Source organism: Heterodontus francisci, unplaced genomic scaffold, assembly GCF_036365525.1.
Source record: "Heterodontus francisci isolate sHetFra1 unplaced genomic scaffold, sHetFra1.hap1 HAP1_SCAFFOLD_63, whole genome shotgun sequence".
NCBI classification, from domain to species: Eukaryota; Metazoa; Chordata; class Chondrichthyes; order Heterodontiformes; family Heterodontidae; genus Heterodontus; species Heterodontus francisci.
Genome location: NW_027142037.1, coordinates 1,969,652 through 1,982,831, shown reverse-complemented (window position 1 = coordinate 1,982,831; position 13,180 = coordinate 1,969,652).

Here is a 13,180-nt window from a genome sequence, read left to right as displayed (position 1 = left end):
TGCCATTAGTGTAGGTAGTAGGGGAATATAGGGACAGGTGAGGATGTGGTCGGAATATGGGATTAGTGTAGGATTAGCATAAATGGGTGGATAATGGTCGGCACAGGTTCGGTGGGCCGAAGGGCCTGTTTCAGTGCTGTATATCTAAATCTAAATCTAAAATTCATTTCACCCTCAAATTCACAGCTCTGCCCAAAACACCAGCATCACTCGAGAATTAGACTGGCTTCAAACTCAGGACTTTAATTCCATCCCTTCAGGAGAGCTTTACACACAATGAATTCATTTCTAAAATGTAGTCACTGTTACAATGCAGAGAATTCTACAGGCAAGCTGTGTACAGCAAGATCCCAGCAATGGTGACACTTCAACATTCAGTCTACCAATGTTTTGAGTGTGGATTACTCTTTCTCTCTCTCTCTCTCCGTTTAACCTGCCACCTCCAGCTATTCCTCACTCTCCCTCTTTTTCTCTCCAACTGTTCCTGCCACAGTGTTGTAATGTAGGAATTGATGAAGGGAATGTATGCACAGCAGGCTCCCACAATGTGATCATAGCCAGATATCCCATCACAGTTCTCAGAAAATGATAAACCCCATCTTTAAATGTTTCACAAGCCTTTATACATTTTCATGTTCCCCGAAGGAGCAGTTGACACTCAATTAATTAATTTTTAAAGTGGTCCTCAATGTTTCAATGCAAGAAACCTGCAGACAATCTGTGCACAGCAAGATCCCGAAGGCAACAATATGACAATATGCAGGTAATCTGTTTTTAGTGATGTAAGTTTCGAGATCCCAGAGGGAGGAACGTTCCTGCAGTTTGAAAATCTCAAACACCCCTCTCCCTGTCTTTCTGCTGCTCCCTCCCACACATCCCATCCATATCTGTTTCTTTTTCTCTCGATCTCGGATTTAATATGGATTTAAACGTCCTCTGAAGTGTTTCTGTCATCGTTTAAAATAACCACACGTCACATTGTGGCTCCTATTGATGAATGGTTAAAATAGAGAAAGTGCGGGGGGAGAGAAAAGCAGAGGAAGATGGAGAGAAAACAGAGAAATCCACACTCAGACCCTCAGGAAGCTGAATGTTAAAGTGTCCTCATTGTTGGAATGTAGGAAATGCTGCAGGGCACTAGATGCATCGTAATATCCCACAAGCAGCAATGTGACAATATCTAGATTTCCCCTCGGTCCCCAGAATGGGCGAAACTCCCTCTTTAAACTGGGAACTAGCCATTTGTGCAGAGCAAGATCCCACAAGCAGCAGGGAGATAACAACTGGCGACCCCTCTCATACCATCCATGTTTCCCTCAATCTCCTGCGTCTCTCTCCCTCCTGTTACTCTCATTCAGAGAGACAGATGGAGAGAGAGAGAGACAGAAAAATCCACTCTCAGAACACCACTCTCAATTCAAATGGCTGCTGCACATTTCATTTCACCCTCAAATTCACGGCACTGCCCAAAACACCAGGAATATTCGGGAATTATACCGGCTTCAAGCTCAGGACTTTAATTCCAGGTCTTCAGGAGAGTTTTACACACAATAAATTCACTTCTAAAATGTTGTCACTGTTACAATGCAGGGAATTCTGCAGGCAAGCTGTGCACAGCAAGATCCCAGCAATGGTGACACTTCAATATTCAGTTAACCAAGGATTTTATTGTGGATTCCTTTCTCTCTCTCTCTCTGTCTTTCTCCATCTTTCTCTGCCTACCCTCCCGCACCCACACTCTGCCTGTCTCTCTCTCTCTCTCTCCGTTTAACCTGCCACCTCCAGCTGTTTCTCACTCTCGCTCTTTTTCTCTCCATCTGTTTCTGCCTCAGTGTTGTACTGTAGGAATTAGTGGAGGGTATGTATGCACAGCAGGATCCCACAATGTGATCACAGTCAGATATCCCATCACAGTCCTCAGAAAATTCTAAACTCCATCTTTAAACTTATAACCAGCCTTTCTGCAGCTTCACGTTCAGCTCTTGTAATTGTTGTAAAATTCTTGTAAAAACACAGAGGAATCCACACTCAGACCCTCTGGAAACTGTATTTTAAAGTGTCCTCATTGTTGTCATGTAGGAAATGCGGCAGGCCACTAGATGCACAGCAAGATCCCACAATCAGCAATGTGCTAATAGCCAGATTTCAGTCCCTGGAAATGGCGAAACTCCCTCTTTAAACTGGGAACAAGCTGCTAATGCTGTCTCACCATTTCAAATAACGGCAAATCACATTGCTGTGTGTGGTATGTTATTTTTATTTATTAAAGGTTCAAATGGAGAAGGAGAGTGTGAAACCGAGACAGAGAAGAGAAAGCACGGGGGGAGATAGAGACACAGGGAAAGAATGTGGAGACAGAGGGACAGCTAACCTCACAACTACAGTAAAATGAATTAAAATGGGCATCGTGCATCTTATTTCACCAAGTTTCATAGCATTGCCCAAAACATCAGCAAACCTCACAGACTGAGGGCTGGAAGGAGCAAGTGGCAAAAGGGACTCCCTCCTGGAACTGCTCCTTTAACCCTAGGCTTCAACCTGTTTAGAACTCCAGACCCCAATCCAACAGGAGCTAGTTAACCCAGGGCCCCAGAGAGGAAATTAAACCTCGGGCTAATAAACAGACAGAACTCACGTGGGCCCTTTGGTTGCAGCCTGTGGACAAGGCCTCAGTCCGTCCCCTCGGGAGGAATCTCCTGTCCAAGGATTCCTCGTCCCAAACATTCCCTCTTTTCATCTTCACGATGCAGTTTTCAGAATGAAAATTCCTGAAGGCAAGAGTGAAAGAGAGAAAATTGATTAAAAGGCAGTGTTAAACAAAATAACTCCGTCCATCGTATTTAACAGTAAAGATTCAAAACATTGCCCACAGCACACGGATTATTCTAGAATTATAACAAGCCTTTAGAAACTATCACATTTGTGACTTAATTCCAAGCTTTTCACCCTGAATGAGTTATTTTTTTAAAGTGGTCATCACTGTTGCAATGTTGGAAAAGCTGCAGGTCATTGGTGCACAGCAAGATCCCACAAACAGCATTCTGATAACAGCTGGATACCCCTCCTCTCACCCTCTGATTTCCTCCATGTTTCCCACACTCTCCTGCATCTCTCTCCCTCCTGTTACCCTCATTCAGAGAGACAGATAGAGAGAGAGAGAGAGTCTTGCGAGGTGGGCCCCAGAGAGGAAATTGAACCTCGGGCTAATAAACAGATACAACTCACGTGGGCCTTTTGGGTGCAGCCTGTGGACAGGGCCTCAGTCCGTCCCCTCTGGAGGAAGCTCCTGTCCAGGGATTCCTCGTCCCAAACTTTCCCTCTTTTCACCTTCACGGTGCAGTTTTCAGAATGAAAATTCCTCAGGGGAAAGAAGGAGAAAAAAATTGGATTAAAATACAAAGCGAGGACATATTTCAACAAAATAGCATCGCAATATCCCAGGGTTTCCTCTCTCAGTTACACAATCAGCAATATTCAAATACGATCAAATCATAGTTATAAACCAGATTGAGACAGAGAGAGCACACACACACACAGATACACAGACACACACATTGAACCAAACTGGGGAATCTCTGTAGAGAGAGAGTGAAAGGTGGGTTTTGTGAATAGAAATTAGATCTTCCTACCCAGTTACATCCTGAGTGATCTGTTTGCAAACTCCACCCCTTGAGCCTCTGACATGTTGTGCTGTATCTCAATCTCCTGCTTCAGGGGCGGGGGAGGGGGCCTGTCCATTGATATATTAATCCCAGGACAGGACCTTCCTGACTATTCCAGTCCATTGATATGTTCATGCCAGCACAGCAATGCTTTCAGCCATCTCTCAGTGAACTTTAAACCTTTAATTCTTTCCCTGCAGTTTGAAAATATCAAACATTGTTACTGAGGTTCTGTTTGGGGATTTTTGCAGACATCGGTCTGAATTGTAAAGTATCTCCCCTTCCCTCACTTCTAAAGTCTCTCAGGGTTATTGTTGTTGTGCTGACAGTTTTTTCAGTATCCAGTCCCTTTCAACTTTGAATAAAATCTGTAGAACACAAATAAATGTAACGTTTCTCCTACAAGCTATTTTGTCCTCCTTCTTCCACTGTCTCTCTCCGTCACTCCCTATCTCTCTCTCTGTCTCTCACAGGACTGGGCAGACCCTGGGGATTCATACTGAGGTTCTGTTGGCCATTTTTACTGTCATCAGTGTGGATTGTAAAATCTGTCTGTGTGTATGACTGTGTGTGTCTCTCTGTGTGACTGTGTGTGTGACTGCGTGTGACTGTGTGTGACTGTGCGTGTCTGTGTGTGTCTCTGTGTCTGTGTGTGCGACTGTGTGTGTCTCTGTGTGTGACTGTGTTTCTGTGTGTGTGTGTGTGTCTCTGTATGTGTGTATCTCTATGTGTCCGTTTATGTGTGTGTCTGCTTGTTTGTGTGTGTGAGAGAAAGGGAATCTCAGGGTCACCTCTCTGCATCTCCATCTCTCCTTCTCTCTCTGCTTCACCTCCTCTCTCTATCACTCCTTCTCTCAGTCAGCCTCTCTTATAGAAATATAGAAAATAGGAGCAGGAGCAGGCCATTCGGCCCCTCGGGTCTGCTCTGCCATTCAATAAAAATCATGGCCGATGGTCGAATTCAGTACCCTGTTCCCACTTTCTCCCCATAGCCCTTGATCCCTTTGACACTAAGAAATATATCTCTCTCCTCCTTGAATATATTTAATGACTTTGCCTCCACTGCCTTCTGCAGTAGAGAATTCCACAGGGTCACCACCTTCTTCCCCATCTCTCTCTCCCCCTCTATCTCCCTTTACCCCTCTACCTAACTCACTCCCTCTATCTCACACTCCCCCTCTATCTCACTCTCCCCCTCTATCTCACTCTCCCTCTCTATCTGTCCCTCTCCCTCTATCTCACTCTCCCCTCTATCTGTCCATCTCCCTATATCTGTCCCTCCCCCTCGATCTCCCTCTCCCTCTATCTGTCCCTCTCCCCTCGATCTCCCTCTCCCTCTATCTGTCCCTCTCCCCTCGATCTTCTCTCCCTCTATCTGTCCCTCTCCCCTCGATCACCCTCTCCCTCTATCTGTCCCTCTCCAACCGATCTCCCTCTCCCCCCCTCTCCCACCCTCTCCCACTCTACCTGTCCCTCCCCCCTCTAGCTCACTCTCCCCCCTCTAGCTCTCGTTGTCTTTCGCTATCACTGTCTCTGTCTCTCTCTCTCTCACTGCCGCTCCCTCTCTCTGTTTCTCTCTCTGTGTCTCTGTCTCTGTCTCTCTCTCTCTCTGTGCCTCTGTCCATGACTCTATTTGTGTCTCTCTCACACCATAACTGCCTTTCTCTCTCTCGATCTCTCTCTCTCTCTGTCTCTGTATCCTCCCCTCTACATCTGTCTGCCTCTCTATTACTGCCTCTTTCCCTCTGTCTCTCTCTCTCTGTCCCTCCATCTGTCTTTCCATCCCTGTCACACCATTTCCCTCCATCTGTCTTTCCCTCCCTGTCAATTCGTCTCTCTCCTTCAGTCTCTGTCTCTCCATCAGCCTCCCACCGCCGCCACTCCCTCTCTCGCCTTCTATCTCTGTCTCTCTCTCTATCCCTCCATCTACCTTTCCCTCCCTGACACTACCTCTCTCTCCTTCCATCTCTGTTTCTCTCTCTCTGTCCCTCCATCTATCTCTCCCTCCCTGGCAACCAACTATATCCTTCTCTCTCTGTCTCTCTCTCTCTCTCTGATCCTCCATCAGTCTTTGCCTCGCTGTTACTCCCTCCCTCTCCTTCTCTCTCTTTCTGTCCCACCATCCGTCTCTCCCTCATGTCTTTCCCTGTTTCTCCTATCTCTGTCTCTCCATCTGTCTTTCCCTCCATATCACTCCCTCTCTCTCCTTCTCTCTGTCTCTCCATCTGTCTTTCCCTCCCTGTCACTCCATCTCTCTCATTTTCTCTCTGTCTCTCACTCTGACCCTCCATCGGTCTTTCCCTCCCTGTCACTCCATCTCTCTCCTATTCTCTCTTTTCCATCTCTCTCTCTGTCCCTCCATCTGACATTCCCTCCCTGTCACTCCCTTTCTCTCCTTCTCTCTGTCTCTCTCTCTCTCTGTCCTTCCATCTGTCTTTTCCTACCTGTCACTCCTTCTCTCTCCTTCTCTCTCTGTATCTATCTCTTTATCCCTCCATCTGTCTTCCCTAACTGTCACTCCCTCTCTCTCCTACTCTCTCTCTGTCCCTCCTTCACGACACTCCATCTCTCTCCTTCTCTCTCTGTCTCTCTCTCTGTCCCTCCATCTGTCTTTCTCTATCCCTCCATATGTCCTTGCCTCCCTGTCAATCCATCTCTCTCCTTCTATCTCTGTCTCTGCCACTCTCTCTGTCCCTCCATCTGCCTTTCCCTGTTGTTTCTCCCTCTCTCTCCTTCCATCTCTCTCTGTCTCTCTGTCTATCCATCTGTCTTTACCTCTCTGTCTCTCCCTCTCTCTCTGTCTCTCTCTCTCTCTATCCCTCCATCTGAGAGAACGACCCGCATGGCCGGCTCGCGCAGAGCCAATCACGTCAACCTCCTGCGAAGCAGGCACAGGAAGGGCTCCACGCAGATGGTATACAATTGGCCGGACATGGCGCATCCCTGACGCACTACTCTCCCAAAGCGAAGGGGGGCCGTCAAGGCCCCGCTAACTTTCACTAGACACTCTGCGGCGGCGTATAAACGTCAGACCCGCGCCACGAAATGTGGCCCGAGTCCGAAAGCGCGCTGAGTCCCGTAAAGGTATTTGTGATCCATCCTGTCGAACGCCTTCTCCAGATCGAGGGAGAGAAAGGCGACCGACTGACCAGTCCTCTGGGAAAGATCAGTTCCTGATCCAGGTGGATGCTGCCCCACCCCCTTACAGACATGGCACCGCACCCCATCCAAGGTCCAGAAGATGCGGTATGCCGTTCCCTGGAATTCTACATTAAAGTGTCCTTCTGTCACCTCCTCCCGCGCCAGCTGCATGAATAACTGGCGGCGGAAGGAGTACACGTGTCGGAGGCTGTTCTCCCGAAGACCGAGCGGGACTGGGGTGAGCCCCGTCTTTACCTCCCCCAGATGGTGCAGGTGGGGAAGGAAGAGCTCACCAGGAATGAAGGGCGGGACATTGGATAGAATGAGCCTTTTTTTTGTTCCCCGTCTTTTTTTTTTGGAGCTTAACTCTGTATCGAACCCCCGTTTTTTTTTAACCCCGTTTTTTTTATTTTTTTATTTAAGGTGACCTTTATACCCCAGGCCCCTTTTGTATATTTTTTATGTCGAGGGGGCCTTTATTCCTCAGGCCCCCTTTATATACACACTTATATTTTTAAAATAACTTTATTAAAACCAGATAAATAAACAAAAAACTCAAATTAAAATGCCATTCTAGGCGTCGACAATGCACTCCAGTCCCTGCGGTGCCCACCGGTCGCGGAAGGCCTCAAGCGTACCGGCAGACACCGCATGCTCCTTTTCCATGGACACCCGGGCGCGAACGTAACCGCGGAAGAGGGGCAGGCAATCGGGGAGGACGGACCCATCGACGGCTCGCAACCTGGACCTGTGAATTGCCACCTTGGCCAGGCCCAGGACCAGACCGACGAGGAGATCCTCCTCCCGGCCCAAGCCCCTCCGCACCGGGTGCCCAAAGATCAGGAGCGTGGGACTGAAGTGCAGCCAGAATTTGAGGTGCAGCCCCTTCAGATACTCAAATATGGGCTGCAACCTCGCACACTCTGTATAAATGTGGAACACGGACTCGTCCAGGCTGCAGAAAGTACAGGTGGCCTGGGAGTCCGTGAACCTACTTAAAAGCCTATTGCACGGGACTGCTCTGTGCAACACCCTCCACCCCAGGTCCCCGATGTAAAGGGTGAAGACTCCCGCGTAGAGAGACCTCCATCGGGGTTTCCCCTCGCGGCCAGATGGCAACGCGGACCGCCAGGGTGTGTCCGGCGGGCTGACGAGGGCGAGGAAGTGGAGAGTGTGCAGGAGCAGCCTGTACAGGAAACCCCTCCGCGCCGATTGGGATGGCACGGAGGGCATTTCTGAGAGGCGGCTCGGATTGTGTGGGACCGGCTCCCGAGGCGGGTTACGGGGCCTGGGTCCGATGAGCAGTTCCGGCCGAGCGGGGGTCAGCTCGGCCGGGATCGCTAAGCACTCCCGAGCCCCCTCGCCACCCGCAGTGAGGTGAGTCCCGGGGGTTTTGGCTACTCCTCCGCCCGCCGGACCGTCCCCAGAGTCGGCCGCCCGGACAGCCGAGGCACTCTCCTCCGCCGGCGGGGGAGCGCCCTGACTGGAGGCAACCATGTTCCAGACTCGGAAAAGATCCCGGTAAAAGACAGGCAACTCCCTCAGAGAGGCGCGGCTAACGGACGCCACCGGGAGCTGCGTGTCGTCTTGAAGGCAGTGACACTGGCGGAAAAAATACGTCGCCAGCGCACACCATCTGGGAGGACGCTCGACGTACAGGTATCTCTGCAGGGTCTGAAGGCGGAGAGTGGCAACCTGGGTGCGGACGCACACCAGCGACTGACTGCCCTCCTCGATCGGGAGACTCAGGACCGCGGCAGAGACCCAGTGTTTCCTCTTGCCCCAGAAGAAATCGACGAGTTTCTTCTGGATCTTGGTGGCAAATACAGGGGGCGGGGCCAAAGTGACCAACCGTTACCACCGCATGGAGGCCACCAGTTTGTATATGACCAACGCTCGGCCCCTGTAGGAAAGCACTCGGAGCAGTCCTGTCCAGCGCCCCAGCCGAGCGGTGACTTTCGCCTCCAACTCCTGCCAGGCATCCTCAGCGGGGCTAAGGTGGACTCCCAGATAGAGGAGATGCGTGGTGCTCCACACAAAAGCTGTCATCTCCTCCGGCAGGGAGTCCACCCGCCACTGACCAACCAGGAGTCCGGAACATTTCTCCCAATTGATCTTCGCGGAGGACGCGGCAGAAAAGGTCTGCTGGCAGTCGCGCATCCTCCGCAAGTCAATGGGATCTGTGATTGCGAGGAGCACGTCGTAGGCGTAAGCCGAGAGGACGACCCGCATGGCCAGCACGCGCAGAGCCAATTCCGTCAACCTCCTGCGAAGCAGGCACAGGAAAGGCTCCACGCTGATGGTATACAATTGGCCGGACATGGGGCATCCCTGAAGCACTCCTCTCCCAAAGCGAAGGGGCGCCGTCAAGGAGCCGTTAACTTTGACGAGACAAAGTACGGCGCCGTATAAAAGTCGGACCCGGGCCACAAAAAGCGGCCCGAGTCCGAAAGCGCGCAGAGTCCCGAAAAGGTAATCGTGATCCACCCTGTTGAACGCCTTCTCCTGATCGAGGGAGAGAAAGGCGACTGACAGACCAGTCCTCTGGGAAAGATGGATGAAGTCCCGGACCAGGTGGATGTTGTCCTGGATGGACCGGCCCGGGACCGTGTAGGACTGGTCGGGGTAGATCATGTGGGCCAGCACCGAGACCAGGTGGGTAGACATAGCCCGGGCAAAGATCTTATAATCCGTGCTGAGGAGGGAGACCGGACGCCAGTTTTTAAGCAGGCAGAGGTCGCCCCTCTTCGGCAGCAGGACGATGACCGCCGTGCGCCACGAGAGGGGCATCTCCCCGGTCGCGAGGATTTCCCCAAGGACTCGCGCATAATCGTCCCCCAGGACGCCCCAGAACGCCCTCAGGAACTCCACGGTCAACCCATCCAGCCCTGGTGATTGGTCCCTTGAGAGTTGGTGGAGGGCGCCAGTCAGCTCCTCCAACGTAAGCGGAGCCTCCAATCCTTCGGCGCCCTCTGGGAGGACCTGCAGCAGGTCCTGCAACAAAACTCTACGCGCATCCTCGCTGGACGGATCCGGAGAGAACAACGCACTGTAACGAGTACGGACCAGGAAGCCCATTCCCTCCGGATCCGTGATGGTGAGGGAGATAAAAGGGGTGGAGGAGTTGCATTACTGGTCAAAGAGGATATCACAGCTGTGCTGAAGGAAGGCACTATGGAGGACTCGAGCAGTGAGGCAATATGGGCAGAACTCAGAAATAGGAAAGGTGCGGTAACATTGCAGGGGCTGTACTACAGGCCTCCCAACAGCGAGCGTGAGATAGAGGTACAAATATGTAAACAGATTATGGAAAGCTGTAGGAGCAACAGGTGGTGGTGATAGGAGATTTTAATTTTCCCAACATTGACTGGGATTCACTTAATGTTAGAGGTCTAGATGGAGCAGAATTTGTAAGGAGCATCCAGGAGGGTTTTCTTGAGCAGTATGTAAATAGTCCAACTCGGGAAGGGGCCATACTGGACCTGGTGTTGGGAAATGAGCCGAGCCAGGTGGTTGACCTTTCAGTAGGGGACTACTTTGGGAATCGTGATCACAATTCCGTAAGTTTTAGAATACTCATGGACAAAGATGAGAGTGGTCCTAAAGCAAGGGTGCTAAATTTTGGGAAGGCCAACTATACCAAAATTCGGCAGGAGCTGGGGAATGTAGATTGGGAGCAGCTGTTTGAAGGTAAATCCACATGTGATATGTGGGAGGCTTTTAAAGAGAGGTTGATTAGCGTGCAGGAGAGACATGTTCCTGAGAAAATGAGGGATAGAAATGGCAAGATTAGGGAACCATGGATGACAAGTGAAATTTTGAGACTAGCTAAGAGGAAAAAGGAAGCACACATAAGGTCTAGGCGGCTGAAGAAAGACGAAGCTTTGAAAGAATATCGGGATTGTAGGCGCAATCTGAAACGAGGAATTAAGAGGGCTAAAAGGGGTCATGAAATATCTTTAGCAAACAGGGTTAAGGAAAATCTCAAAGGCTTTTATTCATATATACGGAGCAAGAGGATAACTAGAGAAAGGATTGGACCACTCAAGGACAAAGGAGGAAAGTTATGCGTGCAGTCAGAGAAAATGGGTGAGATTCTAAACGAGTACTTTGCATCGGTATTCACCGAGGAGAGGGACATGACGGATGTTGAGGTTAGGGAGAGATGTTTGATTACTCTAGGTCAAGTTGGCATAAGGAGGGAGGAAGTGTTGGGTATTCTAAAAGGCATTAAGGTGGACAAGTCCCCAGGTCCGGATGGGATCTATCCTAGGTTACTGTGGGAAGCGAGAGAGGAAATAGTTGGTGCCTTAACAGATATCTTTGCAACATCCTTAAACTCGGGTGAGGTCCCGGAGGACTGGTGAATTGCTAATGTTGTCCCCTTGCTTAAGAAGGGTAGCAGGGAAAACCCAGGTAACTATAGACCGGTGAGTCTGACGTCAGTGGTAGGGAAGCTGCTGGAGAAGATACTGAGGGATAGGATCTATTCCCATTTGGAAGAAAATGGGCTTATCAGTGATAGGCAACATGGTTTTGTGCAGGGAAGGTCATGTCTTACCAACTTAATAAAATTCTTAGAGGAAGTGACAAAGTTGATTGATGAGGGAAGGGCTGCAGATGTCATATACATGGACTTCAGTAAGGCGTTTTATAAGGTTCCCCATGGTAGGCTGATGGAGAAAGTGAAGGCGCATGGGGTCCAAGGTGTACTAGCTGGATGGATAAAGAACTCGCTGGGCAACAGGAGACAGAGAGTAGCAGTGGAAAGGAGTTTCTCAAAATGGAGACGTGTGACCAGTGGTGTTCCACAGGGATCCGTGCTGGGACCACTGTTGTTTGTGATATACATAAATGATTTGGAGGAATGTATAGGTGGTCTGATTAGCAAGTTTGCAGATGACACTAAGATTGGTGGAGTAGCAGATACTGAAGGGGACTGTCAGAGAATACAGCAGAATATAGATAGACTGGAGTGTTGGGCAGAGAAATGGCAGATGGAATTCAATCAGGGCAAACGCGAGGTGATGCATTTTGGAAGATCCAATTCAAGAGTGAACTATACAGTAAATGGAAAAGTCCTGGGGAAAATTAATGTACAGAGAGATTTGGGTGTTCAGGTCCATTGTTCCCTGAAGGTGGCAACGCAGGTAAATAGAGTGGTCAAGAAGGCATACGGCATGCTTTCCTTCATCGGACGGGGCATTGAGTACAAGAGTTGGCAGGTCATGTTACAGTTGTATAGGACTTTGGTTCGGCCACATTTGGAATGCTGCGTGCAGTTCTGGTCACCACATTACCAAAAGGATGTGGATGCTTTGGAGAGGGTGCGGAGGAGGTTCACCAGGATGTTGCCTGGTATGGAGGGCGCTAGCTATGAAGAGAGGTTGAGTAGATTAGGATTATTTTCATTAGAAATACGGAGGTTGAGGGGGGACCTGATTGAGGTGTACAAAACCATGAGAGGTATAGACAGGGTGGATAGCAAGAAGCTTTTTGCCAGAGTGGGGGATTCAATTACAAGGGGACACGAGTTCAAAGTGAAAGGGGAAAAGTTTAGGGGGGATATGCGTGGAAAGTTCTTTACGCAGAGGGTGGTGGGTGCATGGAATGCATTACCAGTGGAGGTGGTAGACGCGGGCACGAAAGCGTCTTTTCAGATGTATCTAGACAGATACATGAATGGGCAGGAAGTAAAGAGATAGAGAACCTTAGAAAATAGGCTACAGGTTTAGATAGAGGATTTGGATCGACGTAGGCTTGGAGGGTCGAAGGGCCTGTTCCTGTGCTGTAATTTTCTTTGTTCTTTGTTCTTTATTAATTTAAAGGGTGACGGGGCCACGTGGGCAGCCACAGAGGCTGCAGCTGCATAGGTAGTAGACGGCCCCACCACCTGTGTTGAAGGGCTTGCCATGGGTCTAAGAGCTAAACCCACCCCAAATTGCAGGCTTGAAAATAACTTTAAGATGCACTAAACAAACAAACAAACAAACAACAGGTTAGAGAAGAGGCTGAGGGAACAGAGGAGAGGGAAAGATAGGTTGTGAGGGATGACTTTCTTTTACTTTCTGGAGGTGGTGCACACAGCACACTTGAAACAGTCTCTGCCTGCACACTTGGTCTTACAGTCTTCCGGTCTTCTGGTTGGGGGAGGCGTCTTCACCTGGGACAGCTGAAGCTGGAAATGTACTAAAGAGGGAAGAGAATAGTAAAGACTTCAGGAAGCTATTGGCAGTCTGGTGAATTGGACAGACGCATGGCAGGTTAACTTAAATGCTGAGAAATGTGAAGTGATGAATTTTGGAAGGAAGACTGGGAGAGGCAATCTAAACAAAATTGTACAATGATAAAATGGGTGCAGGAACAGAGAGGCCTTA